This window comes from Globicephala melas, chromosome 15 (genome assembly GCF_963455315.2).
Source record: "Globicephala melas chromosome 15, mGloMel1.2, whole genome shotgun sequence".
Taxonomy (NCBI): Eukaryota; Metazoa; Chordata; class Mammalia; order Artiodactyla; family Delphinidae; genus Globicephala; species Globicephala melas.
Window position 1 is genome coordinate 29362763 of NC_083328.1, and position 24664 is coordinate 29387426.

The 24664-nt window shown below is 50.2% G+C and overlaps 1 protein-coding gene and 1 non-coding gene across 2 annotated transcripts in view; one reads left to right on the plus strand and one right to left on the minus strand.

Annotated features, from left to right (window-relative positions):
- The first annotated feature begins 11376 nt into the window (after window positions 1–11376).
- The window catches only part of EMP2 (epithelial membrane protein 2), a 39716-nt gene continuing 26428 nt past the window's right edge, over window positions 11377–24664 (plus strand). Inside the window, exon 1 of the mRNA XM_030883933.3 lies at window positions 11377–11506. The gene's annotated coding sequence lies outside the window, so the exon portion shown is untranslated. The remainder of the gene's footprint in view (window positions 11507–24664) is intronic.
- On the minus strand, window positions 24053–24128 carry LOC115867696 (small nucleolar RNA SNORD66). The gene has a single exon (XR_004045235.1). It is a non-coding gene; the product is annotated as a small nucleolar RNA SNORD66 (small nucleolar RNA).

The window sequence follows — 24664 nt, forward strand, 5'->3', positions numbered from 1 at the left end:
GGCTTATTTCTCTCTGCCTCCCCTCACTTGGAGAGCCCTTCTCTGAGTGTCTCATCTCCCACTGCCTCCCCCCTGGCAGAGCCCCAGGCACTTGGTTGGTGCTCAATAAATAACATTTAAATGAATGAATGGGACAGTGGATTAAGTCTAACCCCAGGGAATACTCACAGGGAATAACACTTCAAGGGAAGAGACAGTGAGGGAATTCTTTGTCCTCTTTTCAAAGGGGAAAACTGGGGCACAGTAGGAGAGGAGGTGGCCACATCAGAACTCACTCAACTTGTTCTTACTTCCCTGTGGGAGCAGAATTTCTCCACCTCCATCCTTGGGCTTTGAGGTCACTTCCCACAATTACAAGCAGAGTCACCCGAGGGCAGGGAATCCCCGTGTGGCCCGAGGAATATTTGAACACCTGGACTGGAGGCACCTGGGAGGTGGGAGGATGGGAGGGCAGGAGGCGGACAGGCTGGGTCCTGCCCTGTGCCCGTCCTAACTCATCGGCTGGCATGTGGACCGTGTGGTCTGACTGGTTGGGCGAGGGTAGCGTGTGGGCTGGTGAGGGTGCCAGCCAGTAAACTGGAGATTGGCAGGCACTCTAGGGGGACAGCTCGTCTCCCAGTCTCTCCAGCACCAGGTCAGCACTGACTCAGTTTGGGACTCTCAACTCAAGAAGCCTCAAGTTCCTTGGCATCCTTCCAGGAGCCAGGGAGGTGCTGGGCCAAGGGCTATTACACTGTCCTCCATAGGGTACCAGAATTTGCCCCCATAAAATACGTCTCTTTGGCATATTAATTATTTTAAGCTGGTTATTTTCTGTGAAAACGCAAACATGGGGGAAACTCTGAAAAATAAGTGTTACCCTTTTGCAAGAAATGTTTATATTTGTAAGGGGAATTTTCGTTTGTAAGGGTGTCTCCCTCTCTGCATCTTGAAGAGGATGACCAAGTCTCTAGAAACTCTTATCAGTGGAGAAAGCAAGGACTTGAATTTGCATAACAACCGTACTCTTTTCTGCTGTGCTTTTCCTGGTCACCTCCCAGCACTGACTCTCCCCACCTTAAACATCTTCTTTTGTCTTTAGCTGAAAACAGTATTTAAAGTGAGGGCTTTGGCCATTTTGGGGAGTAACACGGTTTTTCTGGGTCTCTCCCATGTATACATGTTATTAAGCATTTGTTTGATTTTTTTCCTGTCCATCTGTCTCATGTCAGTTTAATTCTTAGACCACCAAAAAGAATGTAGAAGGATAGAGCAAAATTTCCTCTTCCCTGACGCATTCATGCAACAGATAATTGTTGAATCTTTCCTTGTGGGGCCTACGTGGTGCCAACTATTGTTCTAAGCATTTCATGTGCACTAATTTGTTCAACTTTCTCTATAGCCTATAAGGTGGGTACCATCATCCTCTTTTATAGGCAAACTGAGGTACAGAGAGGTTGAGAAATTTGTGAAAATTCCACAACTAGCTAAATTGTATTCCCCCCAAATTCATATAGGTTAGGTTGAAGCCTTAACCCCCAGTACCTCAGAATGTGACTATTTGGAGATGGGGTCTTAAGAGGGGTAATTAAAGTAAAAATGAGGTCTTTCGGGTTTCTTAGAAGAAGAGAAGATTAGGACACACATACAGAGGGGAGATGGTATGAGGACCCAGGGAGAAGATGTCCATCTAAAAGCCAAGGAGAAAAGCCTCACGAGAGACTAACACTGCCGACACCTTGATCTTGGAAGTCCAGCTTCCAGAATTGTGGACAGTCAATTTCTGTTGTGTAAGCTGCCCGTCTGTGTTCCTTTGTTATGGCAGCCTGAGCAGACTAACACAGAGGTGCAGAGCCTGGATGTGGTTCCAGGCAGCCTGGAATGCCTATCTATCACCAAGCTCCATCCAGAGGTGCTGAAGGCATCCTAGCACCCACACGAGCCTTTCTCCCTGTGCTCATCATAAAGACTGAATGGGACTTGGAAAGAGAAGAGCATTCTTAATCCATGATTTAGTGTTACTAATTACATGCCCATGTATCCGCTGAAACCACCTCCAGGACCGCCAGGGTGTATGTCCCTCACTTTGGGAAGTATAAACTGGACCAGTTAGGACCAGCCTGGGTCCCTGACAACCCGTAGGCCCTAGCTGCCCCACGGTCAGCTCTCCCAGACCTTTGCAGGATAGCTGAGCATCTTAAGCTTCTCCAGGCCAGCAATTAGCTCTACTGCTCTATGTGGACTTGGCCACCGTTAATTCGTCTTCTGGGAGCCCAACATGTGGACAGACCCCATGTGACCTCATGGTGTAGGGCAAGGCTTCTCAGTTGAATGTTCATGTGCACCTTCTGGGGATCCTGTTAAAATGCAGATTCTGATTCAGTAGGTCTGGGCTGGGCCTAAGATGCTGTATTTCTAACAAGCTCCCAGGTGATGCTGACGCTGTTGGCAGGGAGGGAGGGTGACTCAGGAGCTGGGCTCAGGGGAAGACTTCGACAGACGCTGTGGTCCCCACCATGCATAGGAAGCCAGTGGCTGGAGAGGTGGTTAGTTTTCCCGACAGCAGGGATGTTCAGAGCCCATTTCAGGAAAAAACAAAATATCTCCCTACTTAATCTTCAGCCAAAGGCTCATTTGCCGGTTTTCTGGCCTCCAAATCTGGGATCTGGATGTCAACTCACACGTGCCTAGGGTGTCAGGAAATCCAACGTGAAATTAGGTGTTCAATGACTATGATCGCGTTTGGTTAAAGGACTAATGCAGTGTTTCTCAAAATGTGGTCCACACACCACCAGCATCAGAAACACTTGGCAGTTGGGGGCTGGGGAAAGAGCTTGTTAACCATGCAGATTCCTAGAAAAATGGTACAGATGAACTTATTCACAAAGCAGAAATAGAGTCACACATGTAGAGAACAAACTTATGGTTACCAAGGGGGGAAGGGGGGTAGGATGTGCTGGGAGATTGGGATTGACATATATACGCTGCTATGTATAAAACAGATAACTAATGAGAACCTACTGTACAGCACAGGGAACTCCATTCAGTGTTCTGTGGTGACCTAAATGGGAGGGAAATCTAAAAAAGAGAGGATATATGTATATGTATAATTGATTCACTTTGCTGCACAGCGGAAACTAACACAACATTGTAAAGCGACTATACTCCAATAAAAATTAATTAAAAAAATAAAAAAATAAAAATAAATAAAATACTTGAAAAAACATGCAGATTCTTGGGTTCCACCCCAGACCTACTTTTCTAGCACTTCTAGAAGGGGCGGCCCAGGAATTTGCATCGCTCATGGGTTCTCCCAGGTGATTCATATGGGAATCACTTTCAAAATCTCTGGGCTCATATATTTGCTTCCTTGTCAGTCTGTGTAGTTTTTGCTTCCTTTTGTGTCAGCTCTATTGTGTGCATGTCTTTGATGGTCAGCTGCCTTAAATCCCTTTGGAAGTCAGATAGTAAAGTAAATACATGAGGCTTCAAATGTTACTGGGTGTCCTAGGGAACCACACTGCCCCTTTGATGCTCTTCTTGTCAATGAACCCACCATCAAAGCACAGCTCACACAGAAGCTGCCCAATGACCCTTCCTTAATACCTGAATTGAGCCAACTGGTCCTTGCATCTTTAGGAAACATCCCCAGCTCTTCAGGAAACATTGGCACCCTCAGACACTCCAATGGACCAAATCAAGCCCTTCACACTGGGTCAAGAGAAGTGTCCATTACAAGTGAGCCCCAGAGCCCTCAGACCACTGTATAAGGTTACTTCCTTTACATGTCTCTCTGAAGGGACTTCTGAGTCTCCTTTGGGTTATTCTTCTCCCAGACCCAGCATCATTCTAAAGTGTGAGTAGAACCTTGGATTCCAAGTTACTATTATTTCTCACCTGCTAATTTCTCTGCCTGAGCCCACTCTCACCCTCCCCAACCTTCCCACATGACAGTCTATCAGACCATGCCACTACTGCCTTAGAACTTCAACTGTGCTCCATCACTCTTGGAATGAAGTCCCCAACCTAACTTAGCCCACCTGCCTTCCCCAACTTCATTCTCACGCTCCCCTTCCCAGCCACACTGGCTTCTTTCAGACCTTCTTACCCACCACGTTCCCACCCACAGGGACTTTGAACGTGCTGCTTCCACCCTCCCCTTTTGCCAAGCCAACTCTTAGCTATCCTTCAGCACCACCTCCTCAGGGAAGCCCTCCCTGATGTCTCTGCCTGGGTCAAATCCCGTTACTGCAGGCTCAAAGAGCACCGGCTTCCTTGTCCTTCATAGCACGCTTGTCACATTTGGCTGAATGATTACTTAATTCATTAATTCACTATTGTTAGGGTGCTTGTGCACCCCAGTTTCCCTGGGACGGTTCCTATTTATGATTATTTTCCCACTGCAATTTTTAATAGCACCCCTTTCACTCTTAAAAATGTCTTACTTTGGGTGATAAATTATATGGCCACCCACATGATAACCCACCCCACCAGACTATAAACTCCACGAGGACACTGCTCATCTCTGCATTCCCAGCAGCTGGCTCCAGGAATGAGGCTGATCCTGCATGGCTATTGACGACCTACCCTTGAAAGTGACATAGCATCACTTCCACCATTTTCTGCTGGTCAACTGGACACCCGTTGATGAGTGCAAGCTCTCAGTGGGCTGAGTATCGAAGAATCTGCAGACATGTCTTAAAAACACCACATATCCTCAAAGACTTGAATTTCATTCGTTAATTCATTCATCAAACATTTATTGATTCCTGTGCTCCTGCCTCTTGTCACACAGTTTGGGCACAAGAGTTCCTAGCTGAGAGGTAAGGGGTGACATCCAGCCATACGCCTGGCTTGGGGTTGTGTCTGCTTGGAGGAAGGGGCATTTTTTTTCCTTTGCAGGAAGATGCCATCTTTATACCAAGCTGTGTGCACTAAAAGGATGCTTTTTTTCTGAATGACAAGTTCGGAAGGGGTATTTTTTTCTAATTTTCATAAAGGCGCCCTAAAGACTAACAGAAACCCTGACTGATCACCTGCTATGGCTCAGACATGGATGAAAAAGCCCCGGCAAGACAGAGCCGGCCTCAGCTCTTGGGGACCTTGTGTTCTAGTGGGGAGTGAAGACAATGAGTGAGAAAGCACACACATAAAAACTTAACAAATATAATTACAGATTGTAAATAACATGATGGGAGAGAAGGCCTGCCTCTGAGCACCTCCTCTGTGCTGGTCGCTGGAGGCTGAGGCTGCCTTATGCAGGGCTACCACCTCTCAGGGGCTGTGGTGCAGGGGAGCAAACAGAAATGGGCTCTGTCCAAAAGGATTCTAATCCCATATAAGGAGGGAGTTCCAGACTGTTCAGGTACAAGGACTTTAAGTTCAAGAAATGCCCAGAATGGTTTAAATACCTTCTTGCCCGGAAGCACAGAACAGACAGGAATTTCTGGGTCTCCTCCTACCCTATCACTGTTTGAATTTTAAACTGCGAGACCATGAGTGTAGTGTGTGTGTGTGTGTGTGTGTGTGTGTGTGTGTGTGTGTGTGTCTTTCATTGGAAATAGAAGACATCCGTATTTCCCTATACCCAAAGATTCTAAGGGTGTGTGAGTCTGGCCTGAGTCCTGAGGCTGGGGTTGCCTGGCCTGAGAGTTTACTCAGCTCAGGGGGTTGCTTCCATGGTTTTATAGCCTAAGAGACAACCCACATACACAAACATATCCGGGAATCTTAGAAAGCAAAGCAAAACAAAACCTGTATCAGTATCAAGCAGGATAATGAGTAGAACTGACCAGTGGTGGTTGGTATGTTCCAGAGAGCAAAGGTTTTTTGAATGAGTTCGTTCACTGCTCTTTTCCCAGTGCCTTGCAACTAGAAGAGTCACAGTAAGTACACTCTAAGTGAAAGATTGGAAAATTATTATTTCCCTGAGCAATTGTTTGGCAGAAAGGAAGGAAGGAAAGGATATTTCTTTGAAAAATTTAAAATATTTAGAAAAGTACAAAGGATGCTCTCATAGACTGAAGGAATAATATTTATGATTGTACTTAAGATCCCAGGAAAACAAGAGCATACCCTGGGGCACTATTAACAACAGGAATTTTTTCTTCTCCTTCTGCTCCTCGGTGCCAAATTGTACTCCATCTTTTCAGAAGATGGGCCAAGAGAACTGGCCTCTACCCACCTTGCGTGCTGGGAGACACCTGGGGACTTCCTTCTGTGACTTGCCAAGAACATCCCATGGGCCATCCTGGGCGCCAGACGTTTGGGTGGTAATGACATTGGTGGTAGGAGCGAACTTGCCCACTTCCTGTTACTCTTTCTGACTGTATTTCAGGGAGATTCAAATCTGGGAGTGCTCTGAAGCTCTGTCCCTATGGTGCCAAAACTCCTGATGCAAACTGAGAACTGCAGTCAAGCAGCCAGATGTTTTGGGTCTCAATGCCAAACATTTCTATAATGGGCAAAACCCAGACTCACCCCTCAGGTTCTGCTCGCAGTACACTTGTGTTCATTCCCTGGCTGGGGCGGGGGAGAAGTGAAAGCCCCAAACAGCATGGGCATGGCTGGAATCTCCAGAGGTTTGGGAATTCTGTGGCTGTTGTCTTTGGTGATCAGTCATAAGTCAAATGGACAATATTTGTGTTGTGAGTTCTTCTTGCACTGGGCAGGAAATTTTATGACAAAGGGAAGCGGTGAGACCCAGAGCTCCAAGCATTAAGTGGGAGGACACGAGGGCTTGTTTCTCTGCTGGAAAGCATTGTCTCCATCCTGCCCCCGACCCCATCTGTGGAGGTGGGCGACAGGGAGGAAATGGTCTCAAGAGAGCATATTTCTCAGATCCCACTCTGGGAATTCAGATTTCTTGACTCTCCATACAGCAGGCGCTAAGGGCTTTCCCAGATGTCTCTTGACGGCAAGATGAGAAACCAGCTAAGCCCCGTCTAGAAGTGCAGGTGGCAGGGCCTTTGGTTTGGAGGATCCTGCTCCATATCTGGAAGAGTAGCCAAGAGAAAATGTTGCTTGCAGGCCTTTAGATGTGCTTGCTACATTCCTACACCTAGAAGCACTTAGCACTGTAAGCAAAATGCAAAGATAGTGTTGGACCCTGAGAGGTGAAGTGACTTGCCAGGATAACATGGCTAGTGGGAGATTTTTTTGCTGCTTGGCTACATGACTTGCTTTGCCAATGAAATGTGAGCATGCAGAAGCTTTTTATAGCCAGTGAGTGGTTCATCATCTTATCTTCCTAATTCCCTGAGACCAGCAATGGTCCATATAGAGGCTGCTCCACTAGCCTGCCTCCAGAAGTAAAGATGATATGGACCCACGGTCAAAATCAACCCATAATGGACCTATATTGTGAGCAAGATATATCAATACTTGTGTTGCAAGCCACAAAGATCGTGGGATCATTTGTTATCATGCCATAACCTAGCCTATCCTGACTGATACAAAGTCTACAATAGAACCCAACCCCACCCCCCTCAAATTTAGCAGCTTAAAGCAACACACATTTAACACAGATTTTGTGGGTCAGGAAGCTGGGCAGGGCTTAACTGGGCCCTCTGCTTCAGTGTCATCAAGGTGTTGGCCACAGCTGGGGAAGGATCAACTGGGGAAGGATCTGCTTCCAAGATCACATGGTTGTTGGCAGCATTCTGGTCCTTGGGGGCTGTTGGACTGAAGGTCTCTGTACCTGGACAGCTGTTGGCCAGAATTTCCCTTGGTCCTTTGCCTTGTGGGTCTCTCTAACATGGTAGTGTACTTCATGAAAGCATGCAAGCCTAGAGGGCCACAGAATGTGCTGGTGACACAGAAGTCATAGTTTTTATAACCTAACCATGGAAGTGACATCCCATCGTTTTTTCATTTTATTCTAGTCATGAAAAGTCATTACGTCCCACCCACTCTTAAGGGGACGAGAGTACACAAGACTGTGAACACCAGGTGGCAGATCACATGGGGCCATCTTATCTACCAGTTTGTTTGCAAAGGAAATGGTTATTAAATGGAAGTTAGTAAAACCCTTATCATCTGTGAAACTGACCCACCAACCAAAAGCAGTTTTCGCTGGTTGAATCACATTCATATTTGATCCATTCCCATCATGACTCTATGAATTTAGGTCACATTTTCTTTTAGATCTCCATCCTTTTTGACCAGAGCCCACATATTCTTCTCCATCAGCTCTTCTGCTACAACTCCAAGTTCTACTGGGCTGCCTTGAGGTTGGGGATCAGATTTGCCCGCAGGCATGGACATCCCAAGTCATTCCTTCTGAGAACAGAAAAGAGTCAACAGGAATAGGTCACAAGAAACTGGCAGAACCTTAAAACATTCAAGCCAGAAAGGACACACAGGAGACCACTGAGTTCTCAACCAACTTCTCTTTCCAACCCTGAACGAACGCCCCAGCCTTCTCCATGGCCTCCCATGCCTTCAGATGCCTTCCTTACAGTTCTCTCTCCCCATATGAGATGATCCTTTTACCAACCAGCTACAGCTGTGAAACACAACTGTGATGCCTCAGTGACGTGCAAGAATAGACATCATTTCTCATTCATGTGTCTGCAGCTTGGCTAGAGCAGCCTGAGCCCCATATGGAAGTTCCGTGGGTCATGTAGGGAAGCTCTGCTCCCATGTCTCATTTTTCTGGGGCCAATGGACTACTGGAGGTTTATTCTGCTTATACAAATGGCAAAAGCACAAGAGGGCAAGCCCTACCGCTCAAGCACATTCCCAGCCTTTGCATGTGTCACATCTGCTAATATCTCATTGGCCAAAACCAGTCACGTGGTTTAACTCAAGGCCAAGGGGGTGAGTATGCTCTCCTAGCCAGGAGATTATAGTTGCAGTGTGGATATACACTACTATATAGCGGGGCGAAGAATTGGGACCCAGAACTCAGTTGAACACACTCTTACTTTTCCCCCACACCATGTTGAGGATTCAAACTTATTACTGACACACCAGGAGTGGGGATACAGTGGGTATAAGGCAGGTTTCTGCCTCCAATCTTCCTGGAGAGACAGGTGTATATTTGAAGAGAGAAAACTAAGAGGTGCAAGGAGCAGGTGAATTGCACAGGTAGGTGGGGCTCTGGAGAAGGTTTGCAAACAAACGATAGATGCAATCAATCATTCCTTTCTCTGGGTCCTAGAGAGGCATCTTGGTGTCTGGCCAGGTTCTTCCTCGTGTGGGGCATGCCCCACCAGAAGGCAAATGGGAGGTGATTTTTGGAGGAGGAGGCATTGCCCAGCCTTGAGTCATGGCGTGGGAACGTAATTCCCTTTTCCAGTGATCTTGCAATAGTTCTGATTAGAAGGAGAAAGTCTCCTTCTGTGCTTAGCGCGAGTCTAACACCCATCTTACTCTTGTTGATCTCCCTTTTTAATAGACCCTAAACCTCAGGTTCGTGGACTCTCTCAAGCAACAGTATCTGGTTAGAATGTACTCACACTGTTTTCTCTGGGTAGTGTTTATATTTGTAAGTTTGTCTTCTATTTTTGGTGGTTGGAATTGGTTTCCTGTTTACCGTGATGATATAGGGCTTCCTTTTTAAAAATAAATATAGTTAAATAAATAGAGTTGACTTAGGGAAAAATATTAAGTGAATACTTGTTCAGGTGGCTAGTGGGTATGGTAGAAATTATGGCTTGACCCTGGTGAGCGTTTTGTAAATAGCGATATAGTGGGAGGAGGAGAGCGGGGTTTGCCACAGTCAGTCTGACTTCGCATCCACGCTCGATCCCTTGAATAGGGCCTTTGGGCGAGTTACTTAGGTAGCCTCTCTGAACCTTAGTTCCTTCATGGACTGTTGTGTTATATTGATGACAGTATTTGTAAAGTAACTGGCACAGAGTGAGGGCTCAGCAAACGGCAGAAATCCACCTGCTGCAGCCTCTACCTGGACTGTCCATTCTGGGAGAGACTTTTGGGTTTTCTCTGTCCTCCAGGTGGCCATGGGACAGGCAGGCATCACTGTCCCTGCTGGTGGGTGGGCCCTGCATGGCCCTCCTCTGCAGCAGCCAGACCCCACTCTCCTCCCCTTTTATGTGGGGTCTCAGTTCAAACGAACACCTTCCTACCCCCTCTCCAGCCCTACACAGAATCTCTTGCTTGGGAGATGAAAGTCTTGATTAGCCATAGAATTTCAAAAGTAAAAGAGATGTGGCAGGTCAGACACTAGGCCAGCTGGGGAACCTCAAGATGGGGTGTGGGGTGCCCCTTTGGAAGGGGCCTCAAATCGCCTAAGGATTTCTAATTTAGACCCAAGGAGGCTCTCGCCTTGCAGACTTCCCCAACAGGATTGAAAAAAGACGCATCAGAAAGTTTAAGCATGGCGTCCCAGCCAGACCAGCTACTGCATAATAAGTTAGCATTTCTTAAAAGGGTTTCTAATTCTTTTGTTAGTAGCACAAGTCCATTGCCTTATATTTTGGGGTGCGTGCAAATAACATCACTGTGTTCAGTTAAAAGCTTAAAATATACTGTAATATGCTGTGGTCCTGTTTTGGAATTGCTTCAGTGTTTCAATACAGTAACTCCTCCCTCCCTACTCCACAGCCCCACAGATGGGGCTCAGGCCCCTCTGGTCTTTTCCCCCATCCCATAAGAACCTCCAGGGCAGATCAGCCCTCTCAGTTCCCAGATGGGGAAACTGAGGCTGGAGAGAAAGACATTTCCTTGTCTTTTGATGTCATTGCCAGGGACAGTAGATTCCAGAACTGCGGGGTCAAAAGATGGTTTGTGTGAGTGAGACCCTGGAGGAGTCCTAAGACTGCGTCCCTGGTTGCCCTGACACCTCCCACCAAGGCCAGAGACTCTATGTCGGCAAATAAAAATAACCATAGCTAAGATTAACTGAGCACTTACTATGTACCAGGCACCGCGCAGGTATGACACTTTCAGGCCTTACAACAACCCAAGGAAAGAGGTCCTATTGTGACTTCCATTTCCAGAAGGGGATACTGAGGCAGGCAAAATTAAGGAGATCACTAAGTTAAGAAAAGTGCCAGGGAAGGGGTTCTAAAGTAGGGAGTCGGATTCCAGAATACTCGTCCTTAACCCTTACCGGAAGGGAAGAGAAGAACGGGGGAGAAGAAGGGCAGGAGAGGAGGGGCAGCTGGAAACCCGTAAGGGCGAGCGCAGCGCGGAATGCCTTCCAGCTGCGAGGAAGCTCGGATTTCTCCCTCTTTCCCCAGAACTGCGCTACCAGCTCTGCCCTAAACTTGGCCCAAGTAGCGCAGGGAGGCGGGCTGGGGCTGGGGGCGCTCCCCAGGCTCCGGCCTTTCTCTCCAGTGTCCCCCACCCGCTTCCCGCGGTCCCTCCCACTCTGCTCTCCGGGCTCCTGACATCACGACCCGGGAGGCGGGGTCGGGGAAGGAGGGGGGACGTGGGGAGGCGGCTCGGCGCCACGGAGAGGGAGGAGGGAGGGCGCGCAGTCCCAGCCCAGAGCTTCAAAACAGTCCGGCGGCCTCGCCTCGCGCCCCAGCCCGACTGTCTGTCCAGCCGCCAGAGTCCGGTGAGTCGGGGTCTCGCCCGGGAGCCGCGCGCAGGTAGCGGGGGGCTCCGGGCTGCGAGCGACGGGGCAGCGGGGTCGCCAGCCACTGCACTTACCGGACCGAGAGAGGTCCCTGCAATTGGTGGCGGACCGGGAGGGGCCGAGGCCCCTCCCTGCCGAAAATCCACTGTTCCTCTGCCAGATTGCGAGGGCGCGGACTTCCCGCCTGCGCCGAGCTCGCTCGGGACCCCGAATTCCACCTCCCCACCCCCGGACTGCTTCCTTCGCCTTTTGCGTCGAGGCGGGCGGGAAAAGTTTGGGGAGGAGTCAGGGCGACTCCCCTCGCCCCCGCCAACTCCACTCCCAGGGTTCTCGGAGTCCCGGGTAGCCCTCCTCTCGTCGTGTGAAGTCCCCCGGCGCCTTGGCGCACGGTCCCCCGCCTCACGGAGCGCGCCGGACCCGCTGCGCCCTGGCTGGGTCATTGGGTCCCCTCTCGGCCCCGGCGGCGGCTCCGTTGCGCCCCCCAGCGGCAGGGAGCAACTGCCTTAGGTTGGACGAGCGGAGGAGCTGGAGGCACTGCTTGGATGACGCCTGTCCCCTCTCCACTCCGGTTGGGCTTGGGGGGCTACGAGGGCCCCACCCATGGGTCCGGAGAAGGGGGAGCCTAGAGCTCGTATACAGGAGGACTACACACTCTCCCCAAATCCAGGGTCCTAAATATACCTCAGGGAGGCCCTAATTTGGGACTGACATGGGAACCTCATAAATGGGGGTTAGTTGGGGGCACCTGTGCCTGAGGGAGACTACAGAGAGCAAAGCCCTCCCTCCGGACTACAGGACCCACCTCTTACTTTGGAACAAGAATGACAGCCCAGTTTCAGGTTTGGGAAAAGGGGCAGTGCCCCCTCCCGAGCTGCAAAGATGTGTATGTGGGGTGAGGTGGGGTGATCTTTTAACTTAGTTGTGTCTAAAATGCAGAGGCCAGTCTAAAAAGTGACAGGCAGAGTGAGGAGTAAGGTAATGGCCTTGGAGAGGGTCTTAAGCAGCTGGTAGCCCCAATATTGTATGATTTCACTGACAGGAAGCACTTAGAATAGGCAAATTCAGAGCGTCAGAAAGTGGAGCAGAGGTACCTGGGGCTGGCAGAGAGGGATGGGGAGTTATTGCTAGTGGGTACAGAGCTGGGGGGATGAAAACATTTGGGGTATAGGGAGTGGTGATGGTTCCACGACACTGTAAGTGTATTTAATGCCACTGGATTCTACACTTAAAAGTGGTTAAAGTGCTCAATATTCTGTGATGTATATTTTACCACAATTAAACAGAGAGTGTGCAGCCACCTGTGCTTCAGTTTGATTCAGTTAGAAATTCCAGAATCCGCTCACGGTTGCTGGCCACCTCTCCCCAGAATTTGGCCTCAGTAAGGAAGTGGACGGCGGGTGAGGAAGGGACACGAGCCAGGTTTCCCCAGGAGGCTGGAAGGGACAAGGAAGGGGACAGAAGCTGATGGAGCCTCTGATGGAGCCGCTACAGCTGATGGAGCTGCCACAGCTGATGGAGCTGCCACAGGGGTCTGCGGCCACTAACTGTAAACACAGGGCACAACCATCCAGCCCTCCCCGCCACTCCCCTGCACACACAAGTAGTGTCTAAGGCCCTTTGTTTCTGGAATGGAGGTGAGTGTTTCACCTAGATTTCCTTTCTCTGCCGTGCGCATGATATCTTCAGGGCAGGAACTGAAACCACAAGTGTGTGCGCACGGACTCGCCATTTTCCAGCAACAGGTGATTCACAGGGAAGCTCAACTGGCCTTTCTCTTCCCAGGCCCATGATGACGCTCCATCAGCCTCTGATGGAGCGCGCTGCCCCGTGCCCTCCAGCGTTCCTGGAAGCCTCCCCCTGCGCCGGCCCATCCCCACTCCTGGGCTGCAGGTGGGGAAAGCCAGGTCAGAGACCTTAAGTCAGTTTCTCAAGGTCCCTGAGCGAGTGACGTGCCAAGAGCCAGGCTTTGAACCTCCATGCGCTTCCCCACAAGCCCTCCCCATTTTTCCACCCGGAGATGCCCTGGTGGGTTTTGAAGAGTCAGGGGGAGACCCTCCTGGGGAAATCAGGGCCCAGACACCCACGGGGCCCTTGGCAGATACCAAGGCCACAGCAGAGGGAGGGGCGTGGGGGTGGCAGGAAGGTGCGGAACCTGTTTTCCCACTGACGGTTTTTGGATCAGCTGCCTCCAGCCCCGCCGGGAATTGGGGAGGGGAGGCCGGGCGTGGGCCGCATAGCCTGTAGCCGCCTCTGTCCCTCCAGTGGGGAAACTGAGATTCACCCAAAATCTGGGGACAGGTGTTCGTGTTGGAAGCCGCAGAGGTGTCCCACGGTGGGGGGGGCGGTGAGGGCAGGGCCAGCCGGGTGGGGCTGACACTGCACTGCCCCACCCAGAGGGGAGGGCCCGAGCCCTCTTCTGGCTCCCCGGCCCCAGTTTAGGGCACAGCTCTTGAGGGGCTGAGGGGTCTGCGGCCACTAACTGTAAACACAGGGCACAACCATCCAGCCCTCCCCGCCACTCCCCTGCACACACAAGTAGTGTCTAAGGCCCTTTGTTTCTGGAATGGAGGTGAGTGTTTCACCTAGATTTCCTTTCTCTGCCGTGCGCATGATATCTGCAGGGCAGGAGCTGAAACCACGCGTGTGTGCGCACGGACTCGCCATTTTCCAGCAACAGGTGATTCACAGGAGGCTCAACAGGCCAATTTCTCACCCCAGGCGCGTGCTGACTCTCCTGCCCTCTGCGGCCTTCCTGGTTGAAGGGGGCACAGCTGAGGCCGCCTCTGTGTCATAGTAAACTCTGCCAGACATGACCAGGAAGGGAAGTCTGTCGAGACAAAAATACATGAATGCCTTTCCAGGCCAGATGGGGTGGCGGTAGATTGCTGGCTGCTTGGCGGGATTCGTCTGGAGGGCAGGAGTGCAGCCACTGTCCTGGGGAGGTGCACATAGTTGTGTGTGTGTGTGTGTGTGTTGCAACATGCGGCCGCTGCCCAGCTCTGTGGACAAGTGAGGCCTCTGACATGGGCTTCGGGGCCTAAGGCGGGATGGGGGTGGGCTCCCCAGCTACGGGGTGGTGGCAGCCATCCCCCAAAGGTGGGGTGCGGTCCCAGGCATTGGGACTGCGGAGCAGAGTCCTTCCAGAAGAGGCAGTTAAAGGTCGGCGACGGGACTCCAGTGCAGGAGGATGGGCTCCGGGGACGTCTTACTGGGCTTAGGCAATTGGCAGCAGCAGCTGGAACAGGGAGCGAGGGCAGCTGGCACCTTAGACAGAACTGGAGCCTGACGCTTGGATGTTGGCTTCATCTTGTCCAGGGAAGGATGGGGGTAGGAATAGGGGTGGTGGGAAGAGGAGGCTCCCTTTCTCACCCCAGGAGCGATGGAGTCTGCTCCCTGCAGGAGTGACCCAAAAGTGCAGTTTTGGCAGGACTGACCCATGGGGCGAATTGTCAGATGTATCTGGCACTTGTTAGGGACAGGCCGAGGGGGGAGTCTAAAAATATCCGAGACAGAGCTGCTACCCAGGGAGAGTGCCGGCCTGGTAACCCAACACCCATGGCAGCACTAGCTCTGCTCTGCTCCAGCCACTGGGGCTCTTCCAGGCAGCCAAGCCTTGGGCAGAGGGTGGGAGAGGTGAGAGCACTCTGCATTCAGGGCAGCCATGGACTAAGATTTTCAGGGACAAAAGGGCCTTAGAAAGTCCCAGTTTGCCAGCTAAGGATGCTCAGAGAGGTGGAGTGACTCACCCGAGGTCACTCAGCAAGTTGGCGGCAGTACCTGGACGAGATCTGGGTCTGGGGACTCACTGCTGAGGAGCTTGATGGCTGGGAGTGGTCAGTGGGTTTCCAGGCCAGGTCCCCAGGGTCAGGGACCCTTATGGCATGTGTCGTCCGTCTGGTATGCTGATCGGGGAAAGGTGGGCCGGGAGCCATGCTCAGGCAGTGGGTCACTTCCCACTGGCATTGGGTCGCTCCCGGCCACAGCTGTCGGGCTCTGACGATGTCGTCCATCCTGGGGGCGGGGGTGAGTAGGAAGACGGAGGCTGGAGGAGGACCGTCTTCCCATCCGAAGACACGTGGTTTGTTCACGTGGTATCTCAAGGGTTTAACAAGGAGTTGTTGACCTGAATAGTTGAATTTCCAGGGCTCTCACTTTCCTGGGGAGGCTGGGTTTCTGTTGATCCAAAAGGGGACAGAGGGTGAAGAGATTGCCCAGCTTCCTGCCCTCCTCAGACAGGTTGGATGACATCAGCTTCTAGAAGCTTCCTAGCACTCCTGGGTCTAGAGCTGAGGGAGCGGTCGCCGGTGTGATATTTGGCGTCAAGATTGTTCTGAGAAATGTGGATATGAAACATCTATCACCCTGCAGGATGCAGAGATGGACAAGTTAAGTCCCTCAGTGAAAATTGCTTGTAGCCTAAGAGCAAGTAAGTTTGCCTGATAGAGAAGTCGCTTTGAAGGTTTCTCTTTCTGGCGCTTCTGATCACAAACTTCTCTGGAGGGCTCGCTTTCCTTAAAATGAAATTAGTTTAAAAATTTTGCAGAGAATAAATATGACCCAAAGTCTCATTCATCTTATTCTAATGAACGTTTCCCAAAGCGTGTTATCACTGGTGGTAACCAAGATCGTTTTAAAAAGTTCACAGCTGAACATGAAACGAAAAAGAATAATTATGTCTTTTTCTCAGTTGGTAGTTGGGAAAAAAACACAAACAGCACACAGACCCATAGTTTCACTACTGTGTAGGGTGAAACTTAAGTTGATATTTTAAACTTTAAAGCATTTTTTTTAAATAATGGGAGGATATAATTAATAAGCACAGGTGATCCTTGGATTTGGCACAAACCTTAGTGCAGGAGTGACTGACTGCCTTTTGGGAGTTCGCATAACTGGGGCTGAGATGTTCATCCTTTTGACAACATGACTAAACCTGAAATGTCTGTAAGCTCCCCACCCAAGCTCGTCTTCTGCAAAGAGGCCCCGAGGTTCAGCTTCAGACCAAACCCGCCACTCAGTTTCCAAGGGAGTCCTCCCCATCTTTGATGAGGGTCATCGTGCTGCCTGGATGACCTTGGACGGTTGTTCCAGGGATCGGAGGAGTCGGTGTATTGATGTATTATACATGGAAGTGGCTTGAGATATTTGTGGTTTGCTTGAACCAAAGGAAAGCCGGGGGAGGGGCTGGCTTGCCCACTCTCATCTTGAGGGCTGCTATTAAGTGACTGGGCAGTGAGCTGTGTAGGCAAAGAGGGATTTCCCTCTATTCAAAGCAGGTTACAGTCCAGCGAAGAGGATGGTGGGTCCAAGGATGTAGGTGCCAGGACCGGGGTCACGAGATGGGGTTTCAGGGAAGCCCATGTCGTGGTGTTCAAGAGTTTCCTTAAGGCTGTAGGACTGGAGATGGACTCGGAAGAGTCCCTAGAATTTCCCTGGGCAGTGATGTTTCCGGGTTTGCAGAAGGGAGGGAAAGAAAAGGCCGAGGCTGCAGGCGGGAGCCCTGCCTGAGAAGCCTTGAGCGTCCAGTTAGCCTGCAGTGCAAGGTGTGGGAAGGGAGCGCAGGGCTGGGGGGGCAGAGCTGGGAGGGCGAAGGCGAAGGGGGCTTCCCTCCACATCCCAATGAACCTGGCTAGGGAGGCAGGCATGATGATGTTCACACAGCAATGTTGGGATGAAAAAGAGAGAGAAAAAGGAAAAAAGTGGAAATAACCTAGAAGCAACTAATCCATCAGTCATGTTACAGAAGTTAGAAAGAACAAGGTGCAGGGTGGGTGGGAGGGGCAAAATAGGTGAAGGGGATTCAGAGGTACAAACCTCCAGTGATTAAGCCATGGGATGTAATATATTGAACCACTAGACTTGGGGAGATGATTTCGAAATGTGTGCAAAGGTCAAATCACTAGGTAGCACACCTGAAACTAACATATCGTATGTCAACTGTATTTTCAATAAAAATTTTTTTAAAAATTTGGATCGCAGAGAAAAAAAACCTCGAGGTTCGTCTCTGTGTACCAATATAGAAAAACCTATAAGACACTATTGAACTAAAAAAGAAAGCGCAAGTAGCGAAACAATATATGAAGAAATAGGCTATTTATAAATGTCGCCGCATTCCTGTGGCCTCGTACCTATTACATGTATGCAAGAAAAGTGGCTGGAAGGATACATCAGAATCGATCATTGTGGCTGCCGTGGGGAGAGGGGAGAGGAAGGAATGGGCCACGGGACTCCAGTCTTGTTTGTAACAGACAGAATATATTCACGGATTACGTGTGTACGTGAAGTTCAATAATAATGAAATAGTCTTCCCTGAATTCAGTAAGCAGTGCGAGTTTTGTAGGTTTTGGGGCGGGGGACTTTAGGAGTGGGAGGGCATGGTAGACAGACTAGGTGGCAGCAGTGCAGTAATTCAGGGGCAAGGTAACCGGGACGTGTACCATCCAGCCCCCATGGAACATGACTCTTGAAACATCCCTTTGTGGACCCCTCACGGGCGTGATGGGTTTCCTGTCTGGGTGCTGTTAACAGACAAGGGGTGGTTTGGGGAGCGGGCAACGTGGTACATTTAAGGTGTGTTAATAGGGCCATTATGAGATCTCTGGAAAGGTATCGAGGAGACCATTGAGAATGGGAGTCTGGGCCTTTGAAGAAAATTCAGAGAAACACATAAAGACCTGGGTCAGGAACTGTGCTTTAATTTTTTTGTTTTTTTTTGCGGTACGCGGGCCTCTCACTGTTGTGGCCTCTCCCGCTGCGGAGCACAGGCTCCGGACGCGCAGGCTTAGCGGCCATGGCTCACGGGCCCAGCCGCTCCGCGGCATGTGGGATTTTCCCGGATCGGGGCACGAACCCGTGTCCCCTGCATCGGCAGGCGGGCTCTCAACCACTGCGCCACCAGGAAGCCCAGGAACTGTGCTTTAGGTTGGTGTTTGAGAATAGGAGAAAATGACTTACATTTTGCCAGTCTTAATAGCAATAATTTACCATTGCTATTAGTATAGCATTTATAGGTGCAGAGCAGCTTGGGCCATGTGCATTACATCCTCCATCTCATTTAAAACGAACAACAACCATATGAGGTAATGACTACCCCTGCCCTATAGATGAAGAAATGGGGTCTTAAAAATTTGGGGTTAGGATTGAACCCAAGTCTCATGTACCCCACAGACCCTGCTCTATTGGATGGGTATATCCCATCAACATCCCTCTTTTTCAATACAGTTATATGTGTCCTCTTGAAACAATCCTGCCCCTTTGGGCCAAGAAAGTGCCTTTGCTGCAGATGTGCCAGTGGGTGTCTTGGAGGCCGGTGTTCTTCCTCCAAAGTCAGCTTTCTCAGTCCTAAGGGTGCTGGACCACATGAGGGTCTTTTGCCCTTAACAGCCTGGTCACAGAGAACAGAACTCATGCCCACCCCTCCCCTGGGCAAAACCATCTCGATTCCTGTATTTCACGTGTGTGTGGAATGGAGAAGGGTGTTCTGGGAACTCTGCTTTGGACAGGAACCCTCTGTCTAATCGGTAATCACTTCCATTACTTCTGATGGTCTTTGTTTGAGGGACCGGATCTGTTGAGTTCCCTGGGGTAACACCAGCATCCAGCCCAGAGCTAAGGGTGCCGTAGGTGCTCAATATATCTGTTGCATGAATAGATGAGAGAGGGTGTCCTCCCGGCTTCCTGCTTTTTAGCCCACCCCAGGGAGGGGTGGCAGAAGGGGGGCCCTCACACCTTGGGTGAGGAGCCAGCTGTAGGTTGCAGGGGTGGGGTGGGGGAGGGGTGGGGGAGGGGCTTGGGCAGCGGCTCCCTCCCCCTCCTGTAGTTGGTCCTGCCTGGAGGGCATCAGGCCCAAGTGGCACGGTCAGCGTCCCTTTATGTGAGCGTGACACGGGGTCACATTCTTCTAGGCCGGAGCCCAGAAGAGACTTAATCATCCTCCCGCCCAGAGTGTGGTCTGCACGCCCACAGGCATTTGGAGATGATTTCTGTAGCATACAGGCAAGGTTACAAACTGTAATACGCTCATATTTTTTTTAAAGTGTATTAGTAAAATGTCAGTCTCTTGGCAAGTGACACTGATTTTCCATTTATGGTATAATACACATTGAAAAATTAATCAAGTGAGTCTCGTGGTTGGTTTGGGTTTTTTTGGCTGTGTTGGGTCTCCGTTGCTGCGTGTGAGCTTTCTCTAGTTGCAGCGAGCGGGGGCGAGCGGGGGCTACTCTTCGTTGCGGTGCGCGGGCTTCTCATTGAGGTGGCTTCTCTTGTTGCGGAGCACGGGCTCTAGGCATTCGGGCTTCAGTAGTTGCAGCACGCAGGCTCTAGGGCGCACGGGCTTCAGTAGTTGTGGCACATGGGCTCAGCTGCTCCACGCATGGGATCTTCCCAGACCAGGGATCGAACCCATGTCCCCCGCATTGGCAGGCAGATTCTTAACCACTGCGCCACCAGGAAAGTCCGAGACTCGTGTTTTAAAGACAGTGTGGGTCATGAATAGTACAGGTGGGACACAGGGCAGAATGATGGTGGTAGTGTTGACACCATTGGTGACCCATCCAGGTCCCCTTTACTGGATGATGTGCCCACCCCCAGCTGCGGTGAATATTGGCTGCTAAGGACTCGCAGCTTCCCCTTCTCCCCAGGAATTTCGAGAAGTCTGGAGATGCCTGGGAAGTTATGCTCCCCATTCCCTGGGCTCACGGCCCCAGGTGTGCCCCGGAGCCTGGCCTGAGCCCCCCCCAACCTCACCTGTGTTGTCCCAGGTGCTTTTTCTGCAGTTTGCAGGCAGGGGATGAGGGACCTCAGAATATTCACGCTCCTGCCCTCAGAGATGAGCCGGAGGCCGTGAGAATCCCGAGGGACAGGAGGGTGCCGAGCCTTCATCACCAGTGAGGGCCCCTCACTGGACACTCTCCCGGTCATCACCTCCTCGCTGCTCTGGGCCTTCCGGGTGAGGCCTGAGTCGGGAGGAGAGCACCTGACAGGTCACCATCCCTCGAGCCACCGTGTGCCAGGCACTGTCACAGCAGGGACAAAACAGACGTAAGCCCCTGCCTGCAGTCAAGAGGGACGAGACAGAACAAAAGAAGGGACTAGAGATCAAGAAGGAAACAGCAGGTGATGTGCAGTGGTTTAAGGAAAATAAAACAGGGTCACTTATCTTGGATGGTCTGGGAAGGCTTCTCTGAGGAGGGGGCTTTGGAGTTGAGGCTGGATGAAGGGAAGGAGCCATTCACCCCCAGATCTAAGAACTTTCTAGACAGGGAACAGCTCGTGCAAACATCCTGGTGCCCTGGGTGCGAGGGGGAAAGCAAGCTCAGTCTTCTTCCCCCCGACCTTGGGGAAGGAAGGGCACAGCTTGGGGTCCTGACTCATCCCGCCTGCTCTTTGGGGCGCTCTGTGAGGGTCAGGACTGAGTGAGTGGTCCATGTGCTCATGTCCTCGGGTGGCACCTACTGTATGCTCGGGACGGCTGGGAAATGGGGTCACATGCTCCCCAACTCTTGGGGTGTCCTGGAAAGTGAGGGGCTGGATCAGTCTCAGCTAGGGGTGGGTGGTCAGTTGTAGGTGTGGGATGGTCACCTTTGGGCGCCATGGTGGGTGGGGTGGGACTTCTCGCTCAGACCAACTCGAGGCCTGGGGTCCTGACCCATGGTTTCTACCCTCCGTCCCACCTCAGGGGCCACAGAGGGCTCTTAAGTGTCCTTGTGTCAGACCCAGGGGGTTGGGGGTGTTGAAATACCAGCCTCCAGTGAACTCAGAGCTCTCTCATTGTACTTCTTAAAATCTCTTTCTTAATGAGTTTTTAAAAGTACAGTTCAGTATATATTAGTATATCCACAGATATGTGCAACCATCCCCACGGTCAATTTTGGAACATTTCACCACGGCCAGAAGAACCCCCCCGTACCCTTTAGAGATCACCCTCCTATTTTCCCATCCCCCTGAGCCCTAATTAACCACAGATTTGCCTTCTGTCCCTCTTGATTTGCTATTCTGGACATTTTGTGTAAATGGAATCGTACTCTGTGTGATCTTTTGGGTCTGGTTTCTTCGGCTTCGCATAATGTCTTCAAGGTTCATCCGTGTTGTGGAGTCTATCAGTACTTCATTTCTTTTTATGGCCTAATAATACTCTGTTGTGTGGATATAACCCGTTTGGTTTATCCATTCATGAGTTGATGGACATTTGGGTGGTTTCCACCCTTTGGCTATTGTGAATAACGCTGCTGTAAACATTCCTGTACGTTTCTGTTGCTCATGTGTTTTCGTTTCCTTTTTAAAAATTTTTTATTGAAATATAGTTGATTTACAATGTTGTGTTAGTTTCAGGTGTATAGCAAAGTGATTCAGTTATTGTGTGTATATATATATATATGTACATATATATATTATTTTTTAGATTCTTTTCCATTGTAGGTTATTACAAGATCGTGAGTATAGTTCTCTGTGCTAGTGTTTTCATTTCTCTTGGGTATTTACCCAGGAGTGGAATTGCTGACTCCTACGATAACTCTATGTTTAATTGTTTGAGGACCGGCCAGACTGTTTCACAAAGTGGATGTGCCGTTTTACACTCGCAGCAGCAGTGGATGAGGCCTCCAGTTTCTCTGCTTCCCCAGGTTTTAATTCACTGTCCAGTCCTGTCCTAGTTTCTGGCTCCTAAGAAACTTCCACTGGTGAAATTCCTGTAGATCTAGAGCAGGTTGCTGGGGGCCAGGGCCCCTGGGGCTAAGCGAGGCTCCTAGGTCTGGGACAGGTTGGGCCCACCTGAGTAGGCTGGGGGATGGTGGGAAGGACCATGGGCACATGGGGACCACCTGAGAGAGAATTGGAATCCGCGGAAGGCAGAGCCTCCGTAAGGCTGTTTTCTGCACGATGCTAGAGTGATTTTAGGTGCTGCTGGATACGACATTAAATGACATTAAATCACTCAATGACAAAGTGGTTCCCTTTTCAATGTTCTCTCAGCTCTTGTGATTCCATCAAGGGGAAGATACCTCTTCGACTCTAGTTTTCCTTTTTCTTTTTTTTTTAAAGCTATATTTTTTTATAAGTCGCAATGTCACAGGCAGTATGCACTCTTTGAGTCTGGCGTCTTTCACTCAGCATAAGGTTTTGTGAGTCATCCATGGTGTTGTACATGTAGTGTGTTGTTCCTTTTGTTCCTTTTCATTGCTGAGTAATATTCCATTTTATGGCTGTCACACTCTGTTGTTTTTGTTCCTTTTTTGGGGGGTGGGGCGGGGGCACGCCACATGGCTTGTGGGATCTTAGTTCCCTGACCAGGGATCGAACCCAGGTCCATGGCAGTGAAAGCACTGAGTCCTAACCACTGGCCGCCAGGGATTCCATCAAGAAGACGTCTCTTCGACCTTACTTTTCCTTCTTTAACCAGACAGAGCAGGTCTTCGCTCAGCCCTTTGGTGGACAACAGCATTGAACCAGAACTTGTGAACTGTTTTGCAGGGGGTGGCTATTAATTTTCACGATCAATCTCTGTGGCAGGTCATGCTGATTCTCCATTCCCAGGAGCAAAATATTTCTTCCTGAAATACATGTATTTCTGTTAGAGAGTGGGTTTATTTAATGACACATATGAAGTAAAATCTCACGGTGGTACTCAGGAAGGAGGTAAGCCAGTGACTGAAGTTTGGAAAACCTTCTTCTAATGTTTAGGGCCCGATTATCAGGTGCCGTGTCAGGAAGTGGTGAGGTCTCCATTCCTGGGGCCCATACAAATGGAAACTGGTTGCTATAAAAATAATCCAGGCAGAGGCTGGGGCAGGGGCGGTTCTGCATGATCACACAGCGCCTTTCAGCTAAGACTGCATGAGTCTGCAGTTCTCATTGTGTGGGGTCTGTTTCCCAATTCCACGGCTGGACTGTGTCATAGCTGCAGACACACGTCATCAGAGGTTCCCCAGTCGGAAGGGCAAGAGGTTTGGGAGCCTGCTTTTCTTTCCAGCAGGGCAACCTCACCGTCCCCCGGGTCATGCTGGTGGGGAAATGTTAGAGTGTCATTTCAAGTTCATGGGGATGGCTCCCTAGCTGGCTCAGCATCTGCCTGATCTTGGGTGTTTAATAGAGGGCATCCCTTCCTGTTATTGCCCCCAAACCCCTAGTTAAAGGACATGACCTGCCAGCTCTCAGGTTAGTGAGTCTGTATGGGCTGGGTACCCCAATGGATAGACGCTGTGTTTAAGCAGGTTTCTCCCAGAAATAGAACCAATAGGGGTGTGTGTGTGTGTGTGTGTGTGTGTGTGTGTGTTTATAGAGAGAGAGAGAGGGGTTTATTTTAAGGAATTGGCTCGCGCAGTTATGAAGGCTAGCAAGTCCAAAATCAGCAGGGTAGGCTGGTAGGCTGGGGACCCAGGGAAGAGCTGATGTTGCAATTCAAGTCCAAAGGCTGCTCGGGGGTGAGGGGGATGTCAGTGTTTTGTTCTATTTGGACCTTCACCTGATCAGATGAGGCCCACCCACATTATGGAGGGCAATCTGCTTTACTCAAAGCCCACTGATTTAAATCGTCATCTCATCCAAAGACACCCTCACAGAAACTCTGTGACCCAGCCACGTTGACACAGAAAATTAATGATCACAGATACTTCAGGTGGACTAGATACACAGCATTAAATAAGATAGAATCCCTTTTAAATCATTCTCTTTTAAATTCCCTCCCAACCCTCCAAGGAGAAAATCTCAGTTTTGTGCTAACATGTCTTTAATAAAACTTCCCAAACACACGTGACATCCTGCTTCAGCAAAGGGAAAGGAAGCTGGCCTTGGACTCAGAGTCTTGAGCAGCAGCAGTTTCTAGCTCGAATTGAATAACATTGTTCTGTTTTCCTTGTATTTCTTTCTTCCCAGCACCCTCTATTTATGGCAGGCAACTGCTAACTTTCCATTTCGGTTGTGATATAAGGTTTCTTTTTATAAAAATGTAAGTTTAAAAAGTGAGTAGGCTACTAGTAACACAGGTGGTACATGGATATACCTGAGATTCTGCAGGTGGTGCAGGAATGGCTGACTGGGGGAACATTGACGCAAGCACAGTGAGGACGGTGCCTGAAATATCCCCTAACTGTCCACATGCCTTGAGCTGCCTGTTGTCTGTTTGCACTTCTTCCCCTCTGGAGACAG